The 24,000-nt window shown below is 45.7% G+C and overlaps 1 non-coding gene across 1 annotated transcript; it reads right to left on the reverse strand.

Moving 5' to 3' along the window:
- Positions 1-15,882: 15,882 nt before the first annotated feature.
- Positions 15,883-15,956, reverse strand: TRNAD-GUC (transfer RNA aspartic acid (anticodon GUC)). The gene has a single exon. It is a non-coding gene; the product is annotated as a tRNA-Asp (tRNA).
- Between the last annotated feature and the right edge of the window lie 8,044 nt (positions 15,957-24,000).

Consider the following 24,000-nt stretch of genomic DNA (forward strand, 5'->3'; position numbering starts at 1 on the left):
ATACTTCCTTGACCACTTTAAGACAGATCGATCTTAAGAAGATCATTGCCTACTCCTCAGTAGCCCATATGAATTTGGTGACTATTGGTATGTTTAGTCGGGCGGCGGCCGTTAGGTCACCTATTTTGAGTTATGGACACACAAGCAAGGCCAAAACATGTGTGCCGGGCGTGCGACCCATCAACCTACTAGCAATAGGGGAGAAAAACTTAGCATGTCGCAACAAAAGCGTCGATTCGAGGCGTCAGCAAAACACCGCCGTCTGTTCCTAAAACAAAACCCCTTAGCGCCCCGGGACGGGAGTGGGGGACGGCCCTACGCAGACAGCAGCAGCACCGGCTCTACGAAGTCCGAATCGAATCTTTTCGGTTGGCTTTCCCGTGAATAAGAATTGTTGGGCGCGGCGAAGCGAGCGCTTCTAGCTGTTTCGCTTGCTTCTTTCTTATTGTGGCGGCTATTATGGCGTGGCTGAAATGAACGAAAAGCGAGATGATTCAAATCGATTGATAGATGGCCTGATCTGTTCTGATAGATCGAAAGGTTTTCTATCAATAATAAGGGTTGACCTCTTTCTATCTATTGATGATACAAGATATCTATCTATTCTGGATCCATCAGAAAGAAATCGATATGTATCTGATTTTTTCTTACATCGTATGTAGAGCGCCCAAGCGTTTTGGCCAGCTCAGTTCTATTATCCATCGGTCCAATGCACTGGCTCATCTCATGGAGGGAAAAAAGCAAATGTAGTTAGTTGTCTTGTTGTTGTTCGCCGCCTCGACACATTCCCCGGCATCGTCCCACACAGAAAGAAAGAGCGTGGAGCCCCGGCCCGACCTGTAAGTCCGCCTAACGTAAAGCGAGGAGTTGAGCCTGAACTGGCGAACCGAAGTCACTTTCGTAACCATACTTCCTACAGCTAACACGTGTCCAGTCCAGCGGGAACGCGAAGCGCAAACGAACGTGAGCTGCTATACCGAATCCCCCGCTGGCCATCGGGGACCTAGTGGTAAGGCCATGATCCGCAGGGGAAGGGATCACTCATTCTTCTATTGGGGACAGGTGCACGAACGACAACTCCAAACGTCAGACATCCGCCGCCTATACCTACCGTTTAGGTGGCACCAGCGAGATCCAGCTAAGGTAAGGAACTTCGTGTCGCGGCTGCTCCACTCCGCTGCGGTCTTTTGAACTGAACTTCGTTGCCTTCCCGCGCGCGAAACGAATGGGCGCTGTGTCGTGGGTCAGTTTTGGGGCGGGGGGGGCAGAGAGAGACCAGAAGGAATGATTCATTTGGATCGACGAGCCATTTTCGCGAATCAATAGAATGTCTCTCTATCCATATCTATTCTATCTTTATATGACGGGCCATAAAAAAAAGAAGTATTTTTTTTTATGGCATGCGGGATGATCGCGCCTAGTAGCCACATATCAGCTGCGCTCAATATGCGGGATTTTCCGTTGGATCAGATCTTTCGCTTTGACGAATTTGGACCTAGCGAAAAGGACTCTAAGCCTTCGCGCAAACAAGCAAAGTAGAAGCAAGACGAGGAAGCGGAGCTGTCGTAGAAGCAGTAGCTTCCCCCGACAATATACAATACAACAGTAGCGACCATGAATAAAAAAAGCCCCTTGTTTAACGAGTTCGCTGCTTTTTCCCAGGCCGGAGAAGGGCAAACTACTTATTGATTGATCGCCTTTCTTTGATATGTGTTTCAATTTTAGTACAATACAAACTAAAACTAGATCAAAGCGGAAGGGCCACTCACTATAGAAGCCTATAACTAGAAAAGCCCTAGCCAATAGTTTAGTAGTCGGCCCAAACCCCCATGCTCACGACATGTTCTTGATATTGATTGAGTTGGAGGGAGTCAGAGACTACCACGGAATCCTTCCATAGTCACCCCGGTGACCTTCGTCACCAAAGCGTCACGACAGTTTCCAAGACCCCTCATATAATCTCCAGTGGGGATCAGTCGGAGCACGTAGGAATGCCGACCACTACATAAGCCGCTGGCGGAGAAAGCTCGAAGAGCTTCCCTTCATTCGCTTCGCGGGAGTCGCACACAGCACATAGCTGGAAGTCAGAGGGCCCGTACTACCTGCCTAACCCTTCGCTCCGAGGGACCCGTAGAACGGAAAGCGCCTTCTAAACAACTCGGCAGAAGGGAAGGGGGCCTATGTATTTGCATGACCCCTGCGGATTTGACCCTACCTACACCCGGAGCCAATCCCCTAGCGGTCCTGCCACCACGCCGCAGAACAGGAGCTCGTGTGGAACCTTGGATTTCTGGCGTAACAGCGGTGGAAGGTATCAAAAATATTACGGCCGCATAACATAGTATATACGCTAAGGGTCGGCCAAAATATGGACACCCGAAGGGCCCGGCGCGCACAATCCTATCCTATCCGAGCCCGTCATTGCATGCACTTCGGACAGCCGTCCGTAGCATCATAAGGAGCACCTCCCTTTCGAGGTACCCAAATGGAACGGTCTTTATTTGTGTTGTTGGTTGGTCTTTCTCAACGTGGTCTATAGCACGAAAAACCATTCTTTACAAGATAGGGCCGTTCACATGAAAGAAAATACAAAAATCCATTCTTCATGGTCGGGCGCATTTCTCCAAATCCTCCAGGATCACAAGTGGAACGCTAAGCAAGGGTGGGGAGGCTGCGAGCTCCGCGTCGAACAGAAAGAAGCAAGCAGGGGGTGTTGCCGTAGCGCGCCGGAGAGCAAGCGTAGGCAACCAAACTAAATAAGGCTACAAAAGTAGCTAGCTAGCGTTTTTAAGCTGGCTGCCTTTTCTAGCGCGCGTACTCTTCTGTGGAGTCGCACGGAACGAGCCTTGTCTTCCCTCCAACGACTAGCTCCCTTTTCTTGTTCCGGTCACCCTTCTCTTGCCGTGGAAGGACTTTTTGCCTGTGGTGTGGTCCAACCCGTGGGCGGAGTCGCCCTCATCCCCCCATTGCTCAGTGCTCCCTGCAGCTTCGCTGGGCTTTACCCGCGTGGGCGCGGGCTTCTATAAGAGAATGAAAAGCTCTCTTTTTACAATAAAACGCGAACCGCGCGGAGCCCCACCCTTTTTCGTTTTTCTGCCGCCATTGGGTGGCCGCAGGGGAAACACAGCCCGGCCGCCTCTCGGGAAAGGGGGGGTGGGCCTACCTATCCCGAGGGAGCAGCTGAGAGGTTCCATATGCCGAGCCGAAGGGCAGAACTTCAGTGCGTGATCGTAGTATGTCACCTCGTCTCGTCCTCGCAGCATCGAAGAGTACCTATGCACTATGTTCCGGTTCACTGATAAGGAAGATAGAGTTGGGGGTGGGGGTCTACGATGTGATACTAATAGTATGCCCCGGGGAGAAAGATGCGCAACTCAAAACGGAAGCAGGAAGCGTGTTGTCAAAAATGTCGGAGGTTACCAGATCTCTGAGACTACCATCGATCCGACAGAGCGGAACGACCAGAAAAAGAAGTGGAGTTAGAAAGCCGTATGATAGGTGGTAACTATCTTGTACGGTTCGGGGGGTAAGCGGCGTACTCTGGGGGAATATTAGGCTCTATCGAACATACAGGGAATTGGAGGTAGCATTTTACTTTGTTAAAGTCATGGACTGGTTTCTTCAGCCCTTTTTCTATGTGTTGGTGTTCTATATGACCGACATAAGACTCGACTTGTTAGATATTATGGAGGTTTAGTGAGCACCATGCCGAATTTCTCTACCATTTTTCTTCTTTTTTCACTTTAGCCAATATGAGTTTACCCGGCACTAGCAGCTTTATCGGGGAATTTCTAATCTTAGTAGGAGCTTTCCAAAGAAATAGCTTAGTAGCCACATTAGCTGCGCTTGGGATGATTTTAGGCGCGGCGTATTCCCTTTGGCTATATAATCGTGTGGTTTCTGGAAATTTAAAACCCGATTTCCTCTATAAATTCTCCGATCTAAATGGCAGAGAAGTTTCCATATTTCTACCTTTTCTTGTTGGAGGGGCGACCGTCCGTTGAACTACCAAAAAAAGGGTAAACCAATGTGATCATGGACATTGTAGGTGCTTGCGATGGGACGGATGCGACTTCCCTCATAAGTAATGGGTGGCATAGCCCGTAGCAGAAGTCCCCCTTTTTTTTATCCATTTCTTTATTACCCCAGAGGGGGCCCACCCTGGTGGGACCGAGAGAAAGAAAGGACGGGGGGGGGCGACCATGCATGGCACTTCTCGACCCGTGTCTCCGAGGGACAGTTGAACGAGCGACTCATGAATGCTGCCGGGTCGGACGAGCCAATAACTCGAACGTGTTCGGTCAGTTTTTTTGAGCAAGAATCACAGCGTTACCTTACCTTCACCATGATACGGACTCCAAGTTCTTATGGCAGAGCACGAGGAGTTTCCTTCAATATGATGATGGAGAAATGGAAACCAGAAGCACGACTGGGTCTTCGTAGTCCGAGATCATACTTATATATCAGTCACAGTAACGTAAGCATGAGACTTTTTTGGTAGTACCGGTGAACCAGATGGCCGCGGCGAGGGAATCTGGGACGGAGGACTCGTAATATCTTCTATAGATCTGGCAAAAGCGAAAGACCCCTAACGTCAGGGGCTGACCACTGAGCTCACTCAGGCCCCGCTGGGCGGGCCAGAGTGGGTGCGAGCTGGAATTGCCATAGCCTTATGGTTAGAGCAATAGGAAAGGGCCCAGCAGAGAGAACAGTCAGGATAACGAGCGCGGAGCCCACTTGGCAGGCGGCAGGAGCAGCGGGCAAGTGCTTGCTTGGTAGGCCAAACAGCCCTGTGAACCGGGCGGGGCACTCGACGAAAGGGGGGGCACGCTGAGCAAGTACGCAAAATTGGCCCTGCGGAGCTTTCAAAAAAGAAAAGCAAGGACCACTACGGGAGGTCGAACCACGGACCGGAGGTAGTAGAAACGTGATCCGCACCGGTCAATATTGGATCAAACAATAGGGGGACCGTAGCACTGACCTTTTTTTTTCAAGGACAATAGGTACTGTTCCCTACCGAGACAAGGGACACTCTCAACGGATCCTCCACGCGCTGGGCATACCATAGTTCTTCCGTGCGTCTTTATCGTGGCGGAAACAGAACAAGAGGGAAAGACCCGGCCGACTCGCCCAGGGCTCGAGGGCGAGCCATACGAGAGTGAGTCGAATTCTGTTTACGTTCTCGGTTTGGGTTCGGGCCCCTCTCGATCTTTTTGCCGTATAAGGGAAGGGGGAAGGAGTCTAAATCTATGGACATTAATGAACCACCATTGATGGACGTTGCACATGACACGAGAAATTCGACTCGACGGTCCGGTGCTAATAGAAGTCGCTTACTCTCCGTCTAGCGAAGGTGCCAGATCCTTAAAGTAAAGTATCTATCAGCCTAGTGTACCAACCACGTGGTACGACGGGCACTCAAAGACCTGGCGAATGAGGGCCCACCCCACCCAAGAGCGCTTATGTCATATGGGGAACTCTCGGCTGGAAACAATCCTTATGGTTTTTATATCCGGTTAGAATAATAAGAAAGAATCAAAGTCCAGGTTGGTTGGTGAGCCTAGTGATAGGAGACTATCTAGCTTGGTTCGGAGAGCACTTGTTGGGGTTTCAGATTCGTTTTTTTGCTAAATGTGTTACGGCCTAAATGCTGAACTATTGACCCTACTTGTTCGGATGGGTGTTCACCCCCAAAGTGTTCCCGGACTGCATGCATACATCCGTAAGTAACTTTAGTGCAACATGGCAAATTTCATTGAGAGGAATCAGCAAAGAAAAGAAAATCTTCTCCGGGTGATCAAGTTCCTTTTTCGGTCTGGGCCACGTCTTTGCTTTCTTCAGAGGCCCATTTTCCTGGGCATCAGTGAGTGGAATACTTAACAGTGATTACATTCTTATGTAGATTCCATTGCTCGAATGGGACTTGTTTGTTGGCACCGACCTCGATAAGAAGCAAGGGAGTGGTGCCGAAGCGAACGGAGCTGCAGAGCCGTTTTGTTTACCAATCCGCCAACTTAAGCTAGGAAAAGTGTAAGAGACCGTGCATCTTCATGTAAATAAAGGTAAATAATCTCAGAAACAGTCAAGAAACCGGGAATTTTTTATTCCATTTCTTAGCCAGGGCAAGCCCTACCGACCTACGACCGGAGAAGATGTTGTGTTGTTCGTATCACTTGCTAGAGATAGAGAAGCTAGAACAGGAACTGCCCGGGAGGGGTTCAAAGAATGAGGTCTTCACCTTTGAGCTGGATCTCATCTCATTCTAGCACATACTACGAGCGATTGACTTAAAGAATACAACAAATGGTTGTGGGGTTATCTTTGTACCCTGTGACTACAACCACAAGGTCCGAATCAAGCGAAACGGCTGAGGCGCAAGCCCTTTTCTCGCCACTACTCTGTGTACCCAAAGTCAGCAACCTTTTTGGCACGCTGGCTAGCAAGTTTCATTGCTTCAATGACATGAATTCAATCAAGTGGACAAATCCTATCCTGGAAAATATGGGCAATCAGCTGGAAACTCAATAGTCTTTACGCGGAAAGCACTCAACCGGCCTTCCTCTTCTGAATTATATGAATGACAGAAATCAGTCCTCACTTGTATTAACTTCATGAGTGAAGAGATAGACAAGGTGGTGAAAAGCATGAAACCAAATACTGCTCCAGGTCCAGATGGCTTCTCTGTTATCCAGGTCCAGATGGCTTCTCTGTTAGCTTTTTAGAGCTTTTTGGCCCCAGTTGAGAGATATACTAATATAAATGCTTCAGGAGCTGTATCATGGCAGGTTGAACTTGTCCAGACTAAACTATGGTGTCATTTCTCTACTGCCAAAGATTAAGGATGCTAATAGTATCCTACAGTATAGACCCATATGTGTTCTAAATGTTATGTTTAAAGCTATTACCAAAGCTCTGACACTTAGATTTACTCCTCTGGCTCGACAAGTAATCAGCTCTCTTCAGACTGGATTTATTCCTGGGAGGTACATTTTGGATGGATGTGTAATTCTTCATGAAGTTTTGCATGAGTTGAAAACCTCTCACTCTGAAGGAATTTTGCTTCAGTTGGACTTTGAAAAAGCTTATGATAGAGTTCAGTGGCCTTTCTTGGCAGAGGTAATGCATAGGAAAAACTTCCCTGACAGGTGGATAGATTGGATTAGACAAGCAGTGGAAGGAGGCAAAGTGTGTGTGAATATGAATGGAGATTGGCGAGAATATTTCTCTACTTTCAGAGGTTTGAGGCAAGGAGATCCTCTTTCTCCTTTGCTTTTTCACCTAGTAGGTGATGCACTATCTGCAATTCTGGATAGAGCTAAGGAAGCAGGTGTGATTAGAGGTTTGGTACCACATCTGATACCAGGGGGGATTAGTCATTTGCAATATGCTTCTGATACTTTGCTTTTTTTTGCATAATGACATGGAGTCTATTACTGGATTCTAATTCCTTCTCTACTGTTTAGAGGAAATGTCTGGCATGAAAGTCAATTACTTGAAGAGTGATATTTTCACAGTAGGGTTGAGTGTAGAGGAGGAGCAGAGGGTAGCTGATATAACTGTGAGATAGGCAAATTTCCAATAAAATATAATATCTGGGATTACCAATCAGCAAAGACAAGATCTCTTCTAATGATTTTTTTTCATTAAAAGGTAGAAAAGAAGTTGGACTCTTGGCAATGCAAACATTTCTCTTATGGAGGAAGAGATATATTGATCAATGCATGTTTATCAAATGTCCCTATGTACCTTCTGGGTTGCTACACTTTGCCTGTCAAAATACAGAAAAAAGTTGATACAATAATAAATCACTTCTACTGGGAGTAAGAAGAATCAATTTCACATGGTCAGATGGGAACACCTATGCACCCCTAAAGATTATGGTGGTGTGGGCTTCACTGATATGAGAGTCAGAAACATTTGTTTACTGTCAAAGTGGCTGGAGGAGGTCAATTAACTACTGGAGCTTACACTGCAGATACTACTTATTAAAGGGCACACATTTCAAGACACCTTCAAGCTACTGAAATTGGAAAGCAATGATGTTATACTGGGTTATGATTGGCTATATCGTCACAGTCCAATCAATTTAGATTGGAAGGCCAGAACAATGAGTATTTGTCACAATGGGCAAGAAACCATTATTCTTTCTGACAGCAGCAATACTACTTCTCCAACATTGTTAGACCCTGATAAGTTTCAGAAGGAAATTGATAAAGGAGCTATGGGCTACTATCTTTATCCCTTATCTTGTGACTCTGCTGATACCGATGATGAAAATACTTTGGAGGAACTTAACTTGGTATAGTGAGCCTAGCAGGCGGCGGGAGTCCCGTACGATTGCTTGCATTTCTCTGGAATTGAACTAGCCCTTGGGAAAGGTAGACGTGAAGGTACCATGATTTCTCACTTTATAGAAGCGTTAGAGCTCGGCTGACACAGTGATCGAAAGCTGCGCAACCAAAACAACTTGAAACCGCCCATGCACCTTTTGCTTTTCCTGATATCGTCCCTTCGGGTAGTTGGATATGAGCACATTCAAATTGGAATTCTTCTGATCCCAGATCCAATAGAATTTTTGAGGTAAGAGGTACCGTGAGCAGATTTCTTTGTTCGATACCCAGTTTTTGATCTCGCAAGCAAGGAAATCGAAGAATAGCTCAGTATTATTACGTCTCCCTCCGATAATGAGTGGTAGTGAGCTCTGCCCTAGAGAATGAAGACTCCAAGCAGCATCTCAGTCTCGATATTTGCCTTTTCGGGAGACGACTTGTGATAAGCAAGTCAGCCATGTCCTAAAGAAGTAGTGGGAGTGCATGGTTATAAAGGAAGGCGCAAGTGTATTACGGAGCGAAGAAGCTTTAGAGAAAGTTCTACCTCGCGGGTGAAACCATAGATTGGAAGGTGTAGGTCACTCACCCGTGTAAACAAAGCGAAATCATAGAGCATAGCTCGTTTGTAATGCCCCTGTCCGAACTGACCACAGGATTTAGGTCGTCCCTCCCAATCAAAAGAAGGAGGGTTCTGTTCAGCTTCCGCTGCCACTCCAGGCATTGGAGCGGGATTCGGATGCCGCTCTTGACTGACCACAGCTTCCGGGGGAGCGGTCTGCTCCCGGGATGCAGAGGCGTCCTCACAGTCAGCCAGAAAAGCTTTGAATAGCTCTTCCGAGTTAGTGGATCCGGAGGGAGGCATTGAAGGGCCTGGGTCCCCCATTCCGTCCCAGTCGGACTCGGAGCGAAGCATCTCCCAACAAGATTCGAAAAATTCATTATCCCCAACCTAGGGCTGGTCGAGTATGAAGAAAAGACCTATATGGGATTCGGATTACCGAAATTGGATTTCCTTATTGATCCATATGTCGCTTAGACTTTACTTTTTCCCCTTTCCTCTATTTGTTCGATAGGGTCTTCGTCTCCGTGTAAAAGCAAACTCTCCAAATTTATGACCAACCTTTCCTTCAGTGATCTTACAACGAACAGGAGTTTTTCCATTGTAAATGAGTACGGAGCAATCAACGAATTCCGGCGAAATAGAAGATCTACGTGACCAAATTTTCCTGCTCCTCAGACTTTCTCTACTATGCCTTTTTTCGTGAACTACTAAATGACTCCTCTTGCTCCAAGCTCCCTTTTGTTGCCTTCTCGTTCACATCCTCGTTCAATTGAAACAAGCTTTCAATCAATATCTGCAGGCACATTATAGAATTCCTATATGGAAATTCATTTGCGGAAGACCTCCATTCAAACATGAGAAAAGCTTCTGGGCCCGTCCAAGATGGGATGGGAGAAAAAAAAGCTAAAAAAATCTGGATTGTGCATTGGTCGGGATCTCCGTAACAAGTAGGTGAACGGTGATGATCAAAACCAGGAGAAAGATCTGAAAAAAGGGGACTTGGATAGGATTTTGACCACGATCAAAAGATAGGAGGGGTTCTCTTTCTTTCATCGCCGTCAAAAGCAAAGGCTACCAAAAAAACCTTTACTATCACGGAGATCGTTAAAGAAAACATGGATCCAAATGCCAAAGGGGAAAAATGGTGGAAAAGCTTCTCAAGGCCTCGTCCTCCTCACCGCGCAAGCATGGGAAAAACGTTATGTGCTATCGTTGCGGGGAGAAGGGTCATCTTGCGGAGATCTGCAGAAAAGAGGCGACCCGCTTCGTTTGTGGCGCCTTCGGCCACAGATCCTTCTACTGTCCTAGGCGAGGGAAGCAAGGTAACCAAGTAATCCTCTTTCTTGTGCTTCAGCCCTATGAGGATATGGTGAGAAACGTGGAACATTTGAGAAAATGTGCTGTGTCGTTGAGGGGAAGAGCTTTTCTTTCGAAGGCATCTTTCTGAAGGAAGAGTGTCCCCTCCATTTGGATACAGTTTCTGATTGTTAGCTAGAATATATGGGTGTATTGTCATTCAAGTTCTATAGATGGTGTCTGTCTCACTATCTGTTTGAGTGCCTGAAGGCCCCTGGAGGAGTCGTTCTGTGAGTTGTATTCAAGCTCGCCCTTAGACCGAGTCAAGTTAGCGATAAGAGTCAGCTACTTTGGCCTTGTCATTCGCTTTGTTGCCATATAGATAGGTTGGAGTGCGGGTGGCCACTAACCCAACGAACGAACTTACGTGTAGGTGTGATCCTATCTGCTCTTCCACTATAGGACTAGAAATCCAGTACAACCATGTCCCTTTCTTAGGGGAAAAGCCCTCTTTGAAGGAGAATCCACTTCTGAGCGCCAAAGGCGGGCATCCGACGTCACCAAAAAGAAGGAGAAAGGCATTCAGGCACCGCAAATCCAAGAAACTCCGAATACAGGCCGGCACGAAAAGCGAAATGACCAAAGGGATTGGGGCTGTTTCGGCACCAAAAAAAGTGTCACTATGCTAAACACATCGAATATCCGTCTCTTTATGTGGGAGCGAACCATCTTCGCTTACGGGTCTACCGATCCTATAGCTCCGATATAGATTTAAGTAACTTGGCAGAAAAAAATGCGGAAAAAACGGTTTTGGATGGAAGAGGTAGATGAGAAAGACTTTCCACTTAGAGTCAGAAGTCCACGCTAGATGACCGATCTTTATGACCTTGAGGAAAATTACCTATCTTGAATTAATACACCAAAATCGGTTATTTCAATCGATCCACGAAAGGAATTGATCACCACGATAATGTGACGCAAGGCAAAATCTGTAATCAACATCGGTTATGTGAAATAGGTCATTTGAGAAAAAAAAGAGAGAATAGGACAATCTATATGTTTAACACAAGCGGTTAAGTCGATAGCTTTCTTAAGGAACAGCTAAAGAAAACGCTCTCACGAATCCTATTTTCTGATTATGTATGCCGCGACATTACGATTTGGAGCTTTGATCCGGCCATGTAGAGCACTCATAGAGGTCCGGCTTCACGTCAGTAATCTACCACACCCATGCTGGAATTCAGTAGAGTCCCACGAGTCAATCGACAAAAGCGAGAAACGAGGTTGTTCGACAAGGCTACGGTCTAACTTTTTCTTCCTAGCGGAGTTCAATACGAAAATAAAGGCGCTCCGCGTTGGGAATGGCGTACTACGTACGGGTGGTATTTCAGGTATAACTGATCAGGGTTGTTCTGAAAAGCAAGTCAATTGGTGCTTTGGAAAGTGAGTGCCAGAGGCTAGTCACTGCTTGGTTTACAGAAGGGAAGGAAGAAAGAGATACCGAAGCAGATTCAGTATAGAAAAGAAGAAATTGATACCATTCATTCCAGTTTATTTGATACCCACTTAAAGTTTCTATCAAACCATGTCTTTTTCTTCGAACGTCAATCTCGTAGGAATTTCGATTGGAAGTGTGGTATTGAAGGGCGAAGCCTTTACTCTTTGACTTGTTTCTTTGAATATAACATAATATTGACTGCGCACTTCGAAAGATGATGGTGTATTCCGAGGATCAGTCCGTTTTTTATTGAATTCGCTGATAGATCTGGATGATTCAAAGAATGATTCTTCCCTGGGTATTTCCCCGGTACCATTATTTAAATTGGAGCTTTTCAATTCCATTTTTGAGATTGAGGTGAGGGTTTAAGACCGCTCGTAACGATTTTTTTCTTTTATGGCTGGGTGGGCAAGAAAAGGATTTGACTCTTGAAGATATCAACTCATACGCCTGCTCCATACATTCAAAAACATTTTTGGTACTTTCTATGAGAATGGATAAATAGAAATGGGTACATTCCTCTTTCTCTTTCTGGCCAAACTACCCATAAAAAAGAAGAGAGAGAGCTGTAAGAGCGGTAAAAGCAAGCTCGGTGGCCCGGTTTCACTACAGGTTGATATATCCTTTTGAAAGAAAAGTAAATTCGCTATGCTATAAGGTACCAATTCATCAAGGTATAAAACCACATCTACAGTGGGAGTCCCTATCTACTTTCGATTCCCTTCTTACTGGCTTTGCCAATACATCATACTGATTTGACGCTTCCTTACGCTTTCTTTCAAGCATTGCTTCCAGGACAACGGAGAGTATTCCAAGATAAAGAACCAGAACTGAGGTTGACACTACTGAAAGATAAAAGAATGGTGGATAGATGGATTCGCACCATCCCAAAACCGAAATACAGACAGACCAAAAAAATACGCAAATAAATACTCCACCACCAGCCTACCTACTAGCATGTATTAAGCGAATAGCTTGTATGGTAGTTGTTAAAGAAAAGATGTATGTAGTCCCGGAAGAGAAGCAATTGTCGTACGACCTGTAAGCGTCACTTTTGACTTCCTTGCCGTTTGTGAATTGAGTCAATCGAGTTACGTTTGAAAAATGAATGGAATTCTGGAGTGGACCGAATATCCATGGCAGAACCCCACACTGGCTAGGAACTGGGCTGCACTAAGCCCGGCACTTTTTGGGCTTCTTCATGAATCTAGTTTTCAGGTAAGGTCAGATCATCTTATTGAATAGATATCTGAAAGAAAGCAAAGGAATGAATCGTTTTTCCAATTACCTTCTCTCGAAAACCATAGATCTTCTGGTTACCATTGACTATCCGGCACTTTCGTCTGTAGAGCGAAGCAAGAAATTGCATGGAAGGGCTTTTATGCTAATATCAGCCTTGTTTGGAACAATAGATGCAATCCATTTCAGTGTATGTCACTGAGTTCACCATTGCAGTTGAGACGTCAGGCAATTGAGCGTTCCCTAGAGTTTGGTTCAAAGGCTAAGGACTCCCCGCCGCCTTCATAAGGGCACTAAGGCGGAGCACGGAAAAGCAAATTGGGCACCCATGTTTTACCAGTCCCGGATCTCAGGGCCGTTTTGCCAACCGCCGACATGAACGAAATCGAATTTCATTGCGGGAAATTCGGATTTCATGAGGGAGGAAAAGGGGGTGGAGAGTCGTACAATGCATTGGTGGGATGAAGGTGCTAGCTTGGCTGAGATAGGAAGTTTCGATGTGTATGTAGATTTGGTTCTAGTGCCCCCACCCTTTTCGAGATCTGTCAGGATTAGCAAGATGTTCTGGTGTAAACTATAGAGAAATGGAATGAATGAAATGTATCTAAGAAGAAAGGAAGCCATGCTCCATCCTGTTTCTAAAAAGAACATCACCTCCCTTTTTGGTTAGATACCGCTCCGTTAGGTACTAATGCTTCTACCTATCACCCGGAGGGTGAGTTTGAGAGCTGTGTTTTTTTCCAACGTTAATAGCATTCCGCGAGAAAAGTCATCTACTGATGTTGTCAGCGGAGTCCCTCGTCCATCCATGTATGAATAGCGGTATCCCCCATTTTGGACAGTGATGAGGTAGTCGACGCAATTTGCATGTGTATTTGCGTTCGGCTTTGCTACTTTCCTTCTAGAAAAGAATGTCCGCGGAAGGGAATAGTCTACGTGGCCCGGGGTAGTCTTTCAATTCCTTTATCGGGTGGGAGAGTTTAGAACCAGTTAAGCCAATAGCTGCTGCTTTAGTCACACTAGCTACATCAGTTGATCATGGATTTAGCATACCACCTCAGAATAGTCTACGTGGCCCCTTGTTTTTACTACAATTTGATATAGTGAATCCAGTAATGCAGACAGCCCTTTTTAAAGCGCTTTTAAAGCCCCTGACTCTCAAAAAGAGCTGGAGGTTTTGCCTCAACTCATTCCATGAATGTTGTTTCATTCCCCACGCGGCTGAATCCAACTCAGTCTTTATCCTGCCTTGGAGTTCTCTCTCATAACTGAAGCCAGGAGGTATTCGATTTATCGGATTTCGAGCTAGCTGCCCTTTTCTTGCTCCTTGCCATTAGCGCAGCCCTTTTCTTTTTCTTAGCTAGCGTAGTTTTTCACCTTCAAAAGAAGGCGCCAGCGCTTTTGTAGTGACCCCTCCGGGGTCCCGGGTTGCTTTGGCGCGCCCCACCCCGTCAGTCCTGTGTTGTACTTGACTTGACTCTCCCCCGCTTGCTGCTTGCTGATCGCAGTGTTCAAAAATGACACGAAGCTGGATATGAGTAGATGTTGTTGGTCGAAAACGTCTTTCATTCACAATGAAACAGAATGGTCTCGCTCGATGCGTCATTTTAGAATGTGTATTTTCATATTAAGAGTTCTTAAAAGTTCTCAACTCAAAGCCCAACCGTCAAAAGGATGCTACAATGTTCGAAATTATCAACTTAACATGCCCCCTTACTTCCTTCGTGACCTCCCACTACTTCATCTACCGAAATGATTAGGCAGATCTCGTTTTTTCTAGCATTAAACCTGCTCATGATCCTTTATAGAGCATGGAGCAGACAGAGAGATGAAAGGACCACCTTCTCCTGCTTGCTTGATCGGAATCTATTCACATTTAGAATAGCTGAAGTGCTACTTAACTTCACTTAGTAGTTGAAACTCGGAGAGACAGAGAGAGTCCTCTCTCATACTTGCCAATTCCAAGGCTGATCAGCAAGGGAATTGGCAGGAACCAACCTTAGTTGCCCCTCGGTAGAGTGAGTCTACTTAGCGAACTGGCAGGACGCGGAGATCGATTGATCAATATGCATATCGAGAGTTGATGGTTGACCGCCGCCCCCCTTGTCCTGCCCCGGCCGGGGAGGCAAAGGGGATTGCTATCGTCACCCTTTCTCCCGGTGTATGTGAAAGAGAAAAAGTGACGCACTTTTAGGATTTTCGGTCTGCGGTTGGTTGGGCCAAAGAACGAGAGTCAGCTTCCTTAAGTCCGTTCTTCCTCAGTAGCTCAGTGGTAGAGCGGTCGGCTGTTAACTGACTGGTCGTAGGTTCGAATCCTACTTGGGGAGATTTGATTCATTCAGAATTCGAATTGATAGTTATAGCTTTTCTGACTAGCGACCCCTGTCCTTCTCCTTTTTTTTTTTCTAAAGACGCAGCAGAATCGTCAAACGGGACATCAAAAGTGGGAAGTTGATTGTAGGATTTCTATTCCTCACTCTCGTATAGGTGAACTTGGTTCGTTCAATGAAAAGGGATAAGAAGGATCCACTGGGAATGAATGGGAAGACTGGGGTAGTATCTTCATTAGCCGGAAGGAATTAGTCTCCACTAGCGTAATTCGAAGAACGAACAAGAAAAGGCGTCTTTAGGTAGGAGGATGGATGGATGTGGTCCAATGGCTAAAGCTCTGCCAGCTTCTTGTAGACTGGCAGTCTCCGAGAGGAACCTTAACCCCCCGGGCCGGGTGGGATGGTATACTTTTTTTTTCGCCACAAGTGGGAACTCAGTCCTTGGTAAGACACAAGGGGGGAAGGAAGATCTTCACTCATTCATTAAGTAAGTGCCTGCGGTGAGACCCACAACAAACGAAGGGGGTGGAGGGAGACCGAAGAAGGAACAATTGTCTTGAATGCTACGCTGGGATCAGCAGCTTCCAGTGTTTTCAAAATGAGTCGGGCAGGAAGAGGAAGATCGGGCGGGGAAAACGGGGTTCGAACCCGCGACTTCTGGCGTGACAGACCAGCACTCTAACCAACTGAGCTATTTCCCCCTTTCGTAACTACTGTCGATTCAACAGTCACCTACCGGTTACCTTTGTAACTATACCAAAGTAGCTGTACAACAGAATGCCCTTCGCCTTTAGTACTTTTCTTTTTCTTTTGACGACAGTAGAAAGAAATGGCTCTGCTCGCTTAGAGAAGGGGCTCCGCGCTCTATCAGCTATCAGTTAGTTGGCGCTACGCGCGACTTCAGTTGACAAAAGCGAACAAGATAGCGCTAGCGCCCGCGGAGAACTTTCGTTTGTTCGCCTTCTAAAAGGCCTACTGACCTGCCGGTGAAAAGCCGGTTACAAAACAAATAATAAGACGTAGTGAAAAAGTACCAAAACAACTGAAGCCTACATCCCACTACGTCTGGGTTCCCCCTTCCTATGAACCTTGAGTCAATAGGTAGGGTCAACTATACCAAAGTGGAAGGGCCACTATCTAAGCTATTAGTGGGCTGGTTTGAACTATTGATTTACTGAATCGAGTGAAGCTGTGTTGCGTAACATATAGGTCGCCAAGGCCTAGAAGTACAAGTGGTCGCCCTAACGGTCACTCTCAAACTCACTACTTGAGTGACGAAAGTCACTTAGCTTCTTTAATAGGGCTTGCCAAAGAACCCCTCCGGGGCCCCGGGAAGAGGAAGAAGGAGATAGAGCAAAGGTCTCCTCTTTCTGTCCGCTCTTCCCGGCATGTAGAGATCCGATTGGGCTTATAGTTTAATTGGTTGAAACGTACCGTAGAGATCCGATTGGGCTTATAGTTTAATTGGTTGAAACGTACCGCTCATAACGGTGATATTGTAGGTTCGAGCCCTACTAAGCCCATCTGACCTGCTTAATCAATGACTCCGGTAGTCACCTGAACCACTCTCTCGGATAGCCCACAGCCTCTCTTCTGGATGCGAAAGAAGATTCGATCAACGTACAAGGTTTGCCTTCTTGTGAGAAGGAGGGTTCTGAATTGTGTTCTCAGTGCAAAGGGAGTCTTTGAGAAGGTTCCGTTTTTCTGAAGAGAGAGAAGATCAGTAGAGCAGTCCGGCAGCTGTTCGGGGGTCAGCTTTGGGATTTGCCTGATCGACCCCTACCAGTGTATTAATCTACAAAAATGAAGATTGACATTCGTCAATTTACCGGATCTATCCTCTTCTACTAACTTTACAAAATGGAAGGGAAAATGTGAAGACCAAAGATGTCAACTACTAAGCATAGTCAATTGCAAATCGGCCGGTTGGTTTGCTTCTCTCCAAGTATGGGAGATTTTCCAATCTTCGAAAGACGCTCGTACTTTCTTGATCTTATGAAGAAGGGGCTTTCCTTAGCTGCGGACTTTGGGATCTTGAGAGTAGACCATGTCTTACGTTAGGGAATCCGAATCAATCCAAATCCTCTGACACTCCTTTTCAGCTGCTATTTGAATACATGTTCAGATGCAAAAGAGCTCGACTTCGAGTATGGTCTTGTTCTTAACTGCTTGAGAGAACGCATATATCCCCTTTTTATTGCTAAACCTCCACAAGCCTTCCCATGCTCGCTAATTGAACCGTCCGTCTTCATCTTAATCCATTCGTTTCCCGGTGGTCAACACACAATAGAATATGTTTGTTTTTGATCGGATTGAGACAAAAGTACCATTTTTTAGGATGTTCGCCGATTCTTCCTCTTCTTTCTCTCATAAAACTGGAGATACTAGCTTCTAATCTGCATATTTTTGCAAATCCTTTTCCATTTGGATTTTTGAAAACATTAACTTACCTCTAGAATTCCACTATATATAACGTTGACGTTCCGCCAAAATGTGCCAGAGCGAGTGAAAGGCAAGCCTACCCACGGTGTTAACTTGCCATCCCCAACAAATCTGCTAGCAGCCCATTCGAGTTCCGCTTGGAAACAAGAAGCTCTTCTTTATTTGCGTTTTTTTGCCCAAGATAAGCCCATTTTCCAGAGCCAAGCCTATTATAAGAGTTCAACTGCCATATTCGGATGGAGTCCAAATGCTTGCATCTTGGGCTGAAGAATGACCCAATTCCTTAGCTTCCATGCATTAATCATATCCGGGGATGTGGGAATAGGGAGATGCCATCCATCTACACGACACGATAGCTTAAGCAAAGAATAGAGAGAGCTAAGCTAGAATACAAACAAAAAAGATATTCCACTAGCGTAGGCCTACCATAGAAAAGTCTAAAAAAACCTTTTCTTTGTCTGTCAGCGGGAGAGAAAGCAAGCTTACGGTGCTTTGGATGTTAATGTTTTTGTAGGATACTAAACACCTATATATATATATACATTGTTTTATACTCCTCTGTACAAGCGTATAAGAGCTATTATGCTCGATAAAAGGAAGTTTATGAATAAGTAAGTCTTTCTTTTTTGAATAGCCGGCGGGAGAACTTACTTTTCCGGCTATCGTATGAACAATGCCGTCCGCTTTTCTTTTTTGAGTTTCCATGGATCTCTCCGACGAAGTAGCGGAAGCATGAAATGCTATTCACGAATGAGCATTGCTATCTGATTCCTACAAAAGAGATAGGGGAAGCTCACTTTTGTCAAATGGGGCTAGAAAGCATAGAACCCCGTCTTAAATCAACCGGTGAATCCAGAATCAAAGTGAGGAGAACAGGATATGTTATGAGAAGAGTGACGTGGGAATAGATTGCATTTCAAAAAGAATCTATACACTCAATAAGCCAGAACGGGAAGATTCAACTGCAAAAAGAACTGGTACGGTGTGAGAAGAGGCCTATTCTCAATAATGAACAAGATGATGCAGCTCTAGTTGCTGGAGGCAGAGGACGTGGACGCGGCAGGAATAGATCCAGGGGGAGGACGCGAATAAAAAAGGCTATGAGGATCATAAAAATTGAGGTGGAGGGAGATTGTATAACTAAGGATCGAGTAGAGGAAGACGTCAGTCTTTCAGTTGTAGATGATCATTACCGAAAAAGATGTACATTCGAATGAAAAAAGAGGGCCTGTCCGAGAGGAAATAAAGAATATTCATTTGCGGATTCTTCCGAACAAGCAACGGATTGAGCAACTAGCGCGAAAGCCGTTGCGCGTTAGCGCATCCGTTTTCTTGCTCGGGAACGAGGGGACTAAAAAAATTGTCAAAAGCCATCTTTCTCTTTAACTAACTAAGTATTCTTAAAAATATGTATGTCTATGAGGTATTTTGACTTAATGGGAAGTAGGCATCTCATTCATAGGCAAGAGCAGGCCGGCCTGAAGGCATGAACTGAAGGCAGGCAAGAAGGCATTAAATGGCTTTTAAGGATTCGGTGTAAAGATGCGGAGTACAGTATCTTTCTTTCTATAAAAATATATGGAATCCGCGATCCTATCCTATTTTTGAAGTCATTTTTTCATTCGAAATTATTTTCTTTCGCAAGAGCACTCAAACATAGATTGAAGATCTTCAGTTCTTCGGTCGGCAGCCGCAGTCAGTAATAGCAAGCAGCGTCCCATACTACTTTTCCTTTGAATGTTCATTCTGGAATTGAATGTCACAAACAAGACTCATACTTCAGAAAAAAAACTGCTTGAATCAGGAGCTGTAATCCGCAGCTTTAGAGATAGGGGCGGCAGTCACAGCATTGGCAGCAGTGAGCAGAGGTCAAGAAGAAGAAGCGGTAAGAGCAGTTAGAGAGCAAGCAGCGGCTCATCAAACCTTTCTGTTTCGGTTACAGCTCAAGCGGTTTGTTTTCAAGTAAGGTACTCAAGCAAGCTTTCCTCCTGAAGACAGAGTTTCGGGTGAGCTAGCAAAGAAAGTCAGCAGTTAACCGGAAATTTAGGTCAAATTAGCATTTCGTAAGTTTTAGTAAGGCCAGTTATGGGAAGCAGGCCATGGAGAAAGAGAGGAATCAATCGTCCAACGCTATGTTAACAAATACGTGAAAGGTTTGATTATTCCATACACTTGAACGCGTTCCTTATCAATAGGTTTCGGAGAGACGAGCAATGATTGCTTGACGATCTTCACTGCATGAGACTAGACTTGACTCAAGCTTCATACGAAAGCATTTACTGAACTAAAGCCGTTGAGCCAAGTCAAGCGAAAGACTTATTCGAAGAAAGCTTTAAGAGAGTTTGTTGTCCCATGCCTTTCTGATGGTGAACCTCCTACTGCTTCTTCCAATTCTGAAACTGGGATTGGCCTGTTGACTTTGCCCTTCCTTTAGACAAAGAGCCCCCAGTTTCGCCAAAAGACCTCTGCGTGTTGTCATTCAACTCCACACAAGCCTGTCGTTGGGCTACTTGCGTCTTCGGCAGATACAAAGGAGAAGTGACGGTCGGTGAAATAGCCCTCCAACTCGTAGCTCTTCTTGCTTAACGTGAAAACTCTCCTTTCCGATGAAAACGAGAAAGAAAGATGTCAACTACTAAATGTGCTGCTTTGTGAATTTGATACTAGGTAGTTCTCCCCCCTCGGCAGGCAAGTAGCCTTTGCGACTTACATCTCTGCTACAGGAGGGTATGAACCCCCGGATCTAGGCGAGGTGATGGCGGGGAACTCCAACAGGTTTTGGTTTCCTCCTCACTGATTGATGGAGCCCAAGACTGCTTGACGACTTTCGGTGTGGGGTCAGCTTGAGCCGAGGTCGTCTCGTAACAGGAACAGGAAGAATAGCAAACAAGCACACAAGCAGGAATAGGAATATTGGCTGTCACTATCCTATGGTTAGCAATCAACTACGGAGCTGGCAACTCACAAGCCAGCAAGTCAACCTCTGTCAGATCTTCGGCCCAGTTTATGGACGAAACTGACTCTACTTCCTCATTCAGGCTGATATGAACTGCAAAAGTTTTCATCTTTAGCGTGGATATCGTAGGTATAAATGAAAGAAACTGGAATCAGGAAGTTGTTTCTTTCTCTCGATACGCAGAGGGGAGAGCATGCCCTGTCTCAGGCAGTATATCAGTCGTTAACGATCTTACCGGGACACATCCAATTGAAACTAGAATCCCAACCTCTTTGGAAGAAGCTCCAAATAGAAAAAATTTCAGAGCGGGGAATCTTCCTACAAACTAAAATGTGTTAAATATATATATACCTACCTCTGCCTAGAAAAACTGGAGTTTCAGGCACCCTCGTGGGAGACATTGGATGTTGTCAACCGGCCTTAAAATGCTCATAAACAGCTCTTCCCCCTTTGACTTAGTTTTCGCTCTCCTCTGTTTCTAGTAGAAAAAGCCTGATCCTACTTTGCGAGTCCAACAGGTCTAGTATTCTTTTCTTTTTCGTCTGAGGGAACGTGGTAGCCCTGATCTAGCTAAGACTTGAGATTCCATTCTATTTCATTCTGATCTCGTTATGAGGAAATAGGTGAGGCGAGGCTAAGACAAGATATGGGACTTCCCGCGCTAAGTTGTTCCAATCTCTGTACTTAAGTAACCGAACTCGAAAGTGCTGCTATGAGCTAGATTTGTGCGTACAAGGGTAAAGAAGCGAGCAAGGCTACCTTTCCGCTGGAAATCCTATACCTGAGTGCTATTTGATCAGAGTGAGTTGTAATTGAGCTTGATTTACTTGCTCTTCTATTTGCATTTTTTGTTAAGTATGTGGGTGACTCATCGTCGTGAGATCGGTTGGTCGAAAATTCTTTTCAAGTAGTCTCAGTCGGCGAACTCGGCTCCACAGAAGAAGTCAGTAGTGAATCAAAGAACTCATGCATGTAATCAGTGACTAGGGATCGATCAATCGGATGCAACCGAGCCATACAAAAAGAATTGGAAAAGGGATGACGCAAGAGCAGCGGAAGGTGACTTAGCAACATCAGTCATTTCCTATAGAAAGGAAGGAAAGGATCTCTCTTCTGTCTAGACGAAAGATCTCATTTTTGCTACCGCTCTCCCTCTTATGAGTCTCTGTCAGCCGTTGTTTAGTAGCTTTCAACGCGAGTTCAGTCATTCTCTTATATACTGAAAAGTACGAACTGACTTAAAGCACGAACATGAAGGAAAGGCTGAATTCGAAACATCTTGAATCGGATTCTCTCTTCTCAGAGAGCTTGAGAGTGAAATGAGTGGGCCGGCCAAAGAAGACCACTATGGAAGTGAAAGGGGAGGGCAAGAGCGGTTCGAAGACCATAGCCCGATGTGGGTACATTGGCGTCATCGTCGTATGAAATTCACGCACAAAGGGCGCCGCATCACTCTCAATGGCATTCAAGATAATCCTTCCTGCCGTCCAATCTCTGTCCGTAAGCTGCAAGGATTGCGGAAACGGGGTGCTGTTAGCCAGTGTGTGCAAGTGCGTCAGATTCACCAGGAGCATGATCTGCAAGCAATTACTCTGGATGCTGATCCTGCAGAGCAGACACCTCCAGCTGTTCAAGAACTGCTACAGGAGTTTGATGCTTTGTTCCGGGAGCCAAAGGAATTACCCCCTCGTCGTGCCTGTGACCACCAAATTCCGTTGGTGCCAGGTGCAGTGCCAGTCAATGTCCGGCCATATAGATATGCACCCCACCAGAAAACAGAGATTGAGAAGCAAATCTGTGAGATGATGAACAATGGCATTATTCGTCGCAGCACGAGCCCCTTCGCTTCTCCAGTGCTCTTGGTTCGTAAGAAGGATGGATCCTGGCGCTTTTGAAATATCCTATGCCAGTCGCGGGTTGTCCCAAGCTCAACGTAGGTTCGCAAGAGAAAAAGAGGGGGGTACCTTGTCTGTCGGTCGAAGAAGGCAACAAACAAGTGGAAGCAACCGATGCTTTGGTCATTCTACTCCTTGATGCCAGTCTGTGCTTGCTGTCATGCTGGCAAAAGCGGGGGTTTCGGCCGGCTTTACCTACTATTGGATTTGAACCAATGACTCTCGCCGTATGAAAGCGATACTCTAACCGCTGAGTCAAGTAGGTCAAGCTGAGTCAAGTCAGAGAAAATCGAAAAAAAGAGAAAGCCAACCAAAGCGCAACCAGAGTTCTCCGCGGGGTGGAGCGCTAAGAAAGAGAAAGCGTTATCGCTATACGAAATGAAGCAGCGGCTAGCACACTAAGATAAACCACTTGGTTTAAAAAACTGCTTAGTGGCGTGTGATTTCAACACTATTCCAGAGGTATATGACAAAAATTGTGGGAGAGACCTCTATGTTCCTCAGCTTAAATCATTCTATGATTGTTTACAATTCTGTCATCTATTTTACATGAGGGCTAGAGGGTGGTCTTGGAGCAAGAAAAGTGTTGAGTCCAGGCGCATTATGGTACGACTGAGACTGAGTTGGGCAGGAGCAAGCGGTTGGATTGGCCTGACTCTTCAAGACCAAAGATACTCGGCTTCCTCTTCATCAAGTCACGAAATTCGACCCTTAGTTAGCAGCACCAAAACTAGAGCAGGCCCAAGACAAGCAAGAACAGTCAGTCAGCACCGATCAGGCAGGAAGCAGACAGTAAGCTAAGAATACTGGAAGAAGGTGGTCGCTCAGCCAAAGCCCTAGTTCAACCAGAACAGTAGGGAAAGCGGTAGAGGCCGCTCCGTAGCTTTGGTCGTCGCACTCTAATCCGCTTTAGAAGAAGCAGCTATTCTATTGCTTGGCTATAAAGCCTATAAGTAAGAACTCTGGGGAAGGAATCCGATCTGCAGATGAAGCAGAAGCAGGCAAAAGGCGAGCGCACAGCGAGGAATTTTCCATACTAGATCGACTCAACATTACCGAATCTACTCTGAGACTCTCTTCTCTTCATGGTTGGCTGTAAAAAAAGAGTCTCTTTAGTCCCCAACTCTATGGATTTTACTTTTTGGCCCCTGCTCTCGACGTTTGCTCGGGACGGGAGGCTATGAAATAGTTGAAAGCAGATGCAACATTAAAGAAAGTCAATCCAGTAGCCTTAAGTCGTACCGAACACTATGTCCTAATAGTAAGGGATTTCTTTCAACCCGGTGGTAAGCCGGTGGTACCCGGAGAAAACGTTGCCCGAAGGAAGGGACTAAACCCATCTGTTCAAGTAGTAGCCAAGTAGTACCGAAGGAGTATCTCCGAGTTAAGGAGTACCGAAGGGAAGGAAGAAAAACCAAGTGAAAGAAAGAGATCGCAATGGTCTAAGATATA

This window comes from Triticum urartu, unplaced genomic scaffold, assembly GCF_056163025.1.
Source record: "Triticum urartu cultivar PI428250 unplaced genomic scaffold, HENAU_Tu73 scaffold645, whole genome shotgun sequence".
Taxonomy (NCBI): Eukaryota; Viridiplantae; Streptophyta; class Magnoliopsida; order Poales; family Poaceae; genus Triticum; species Triticum urartu.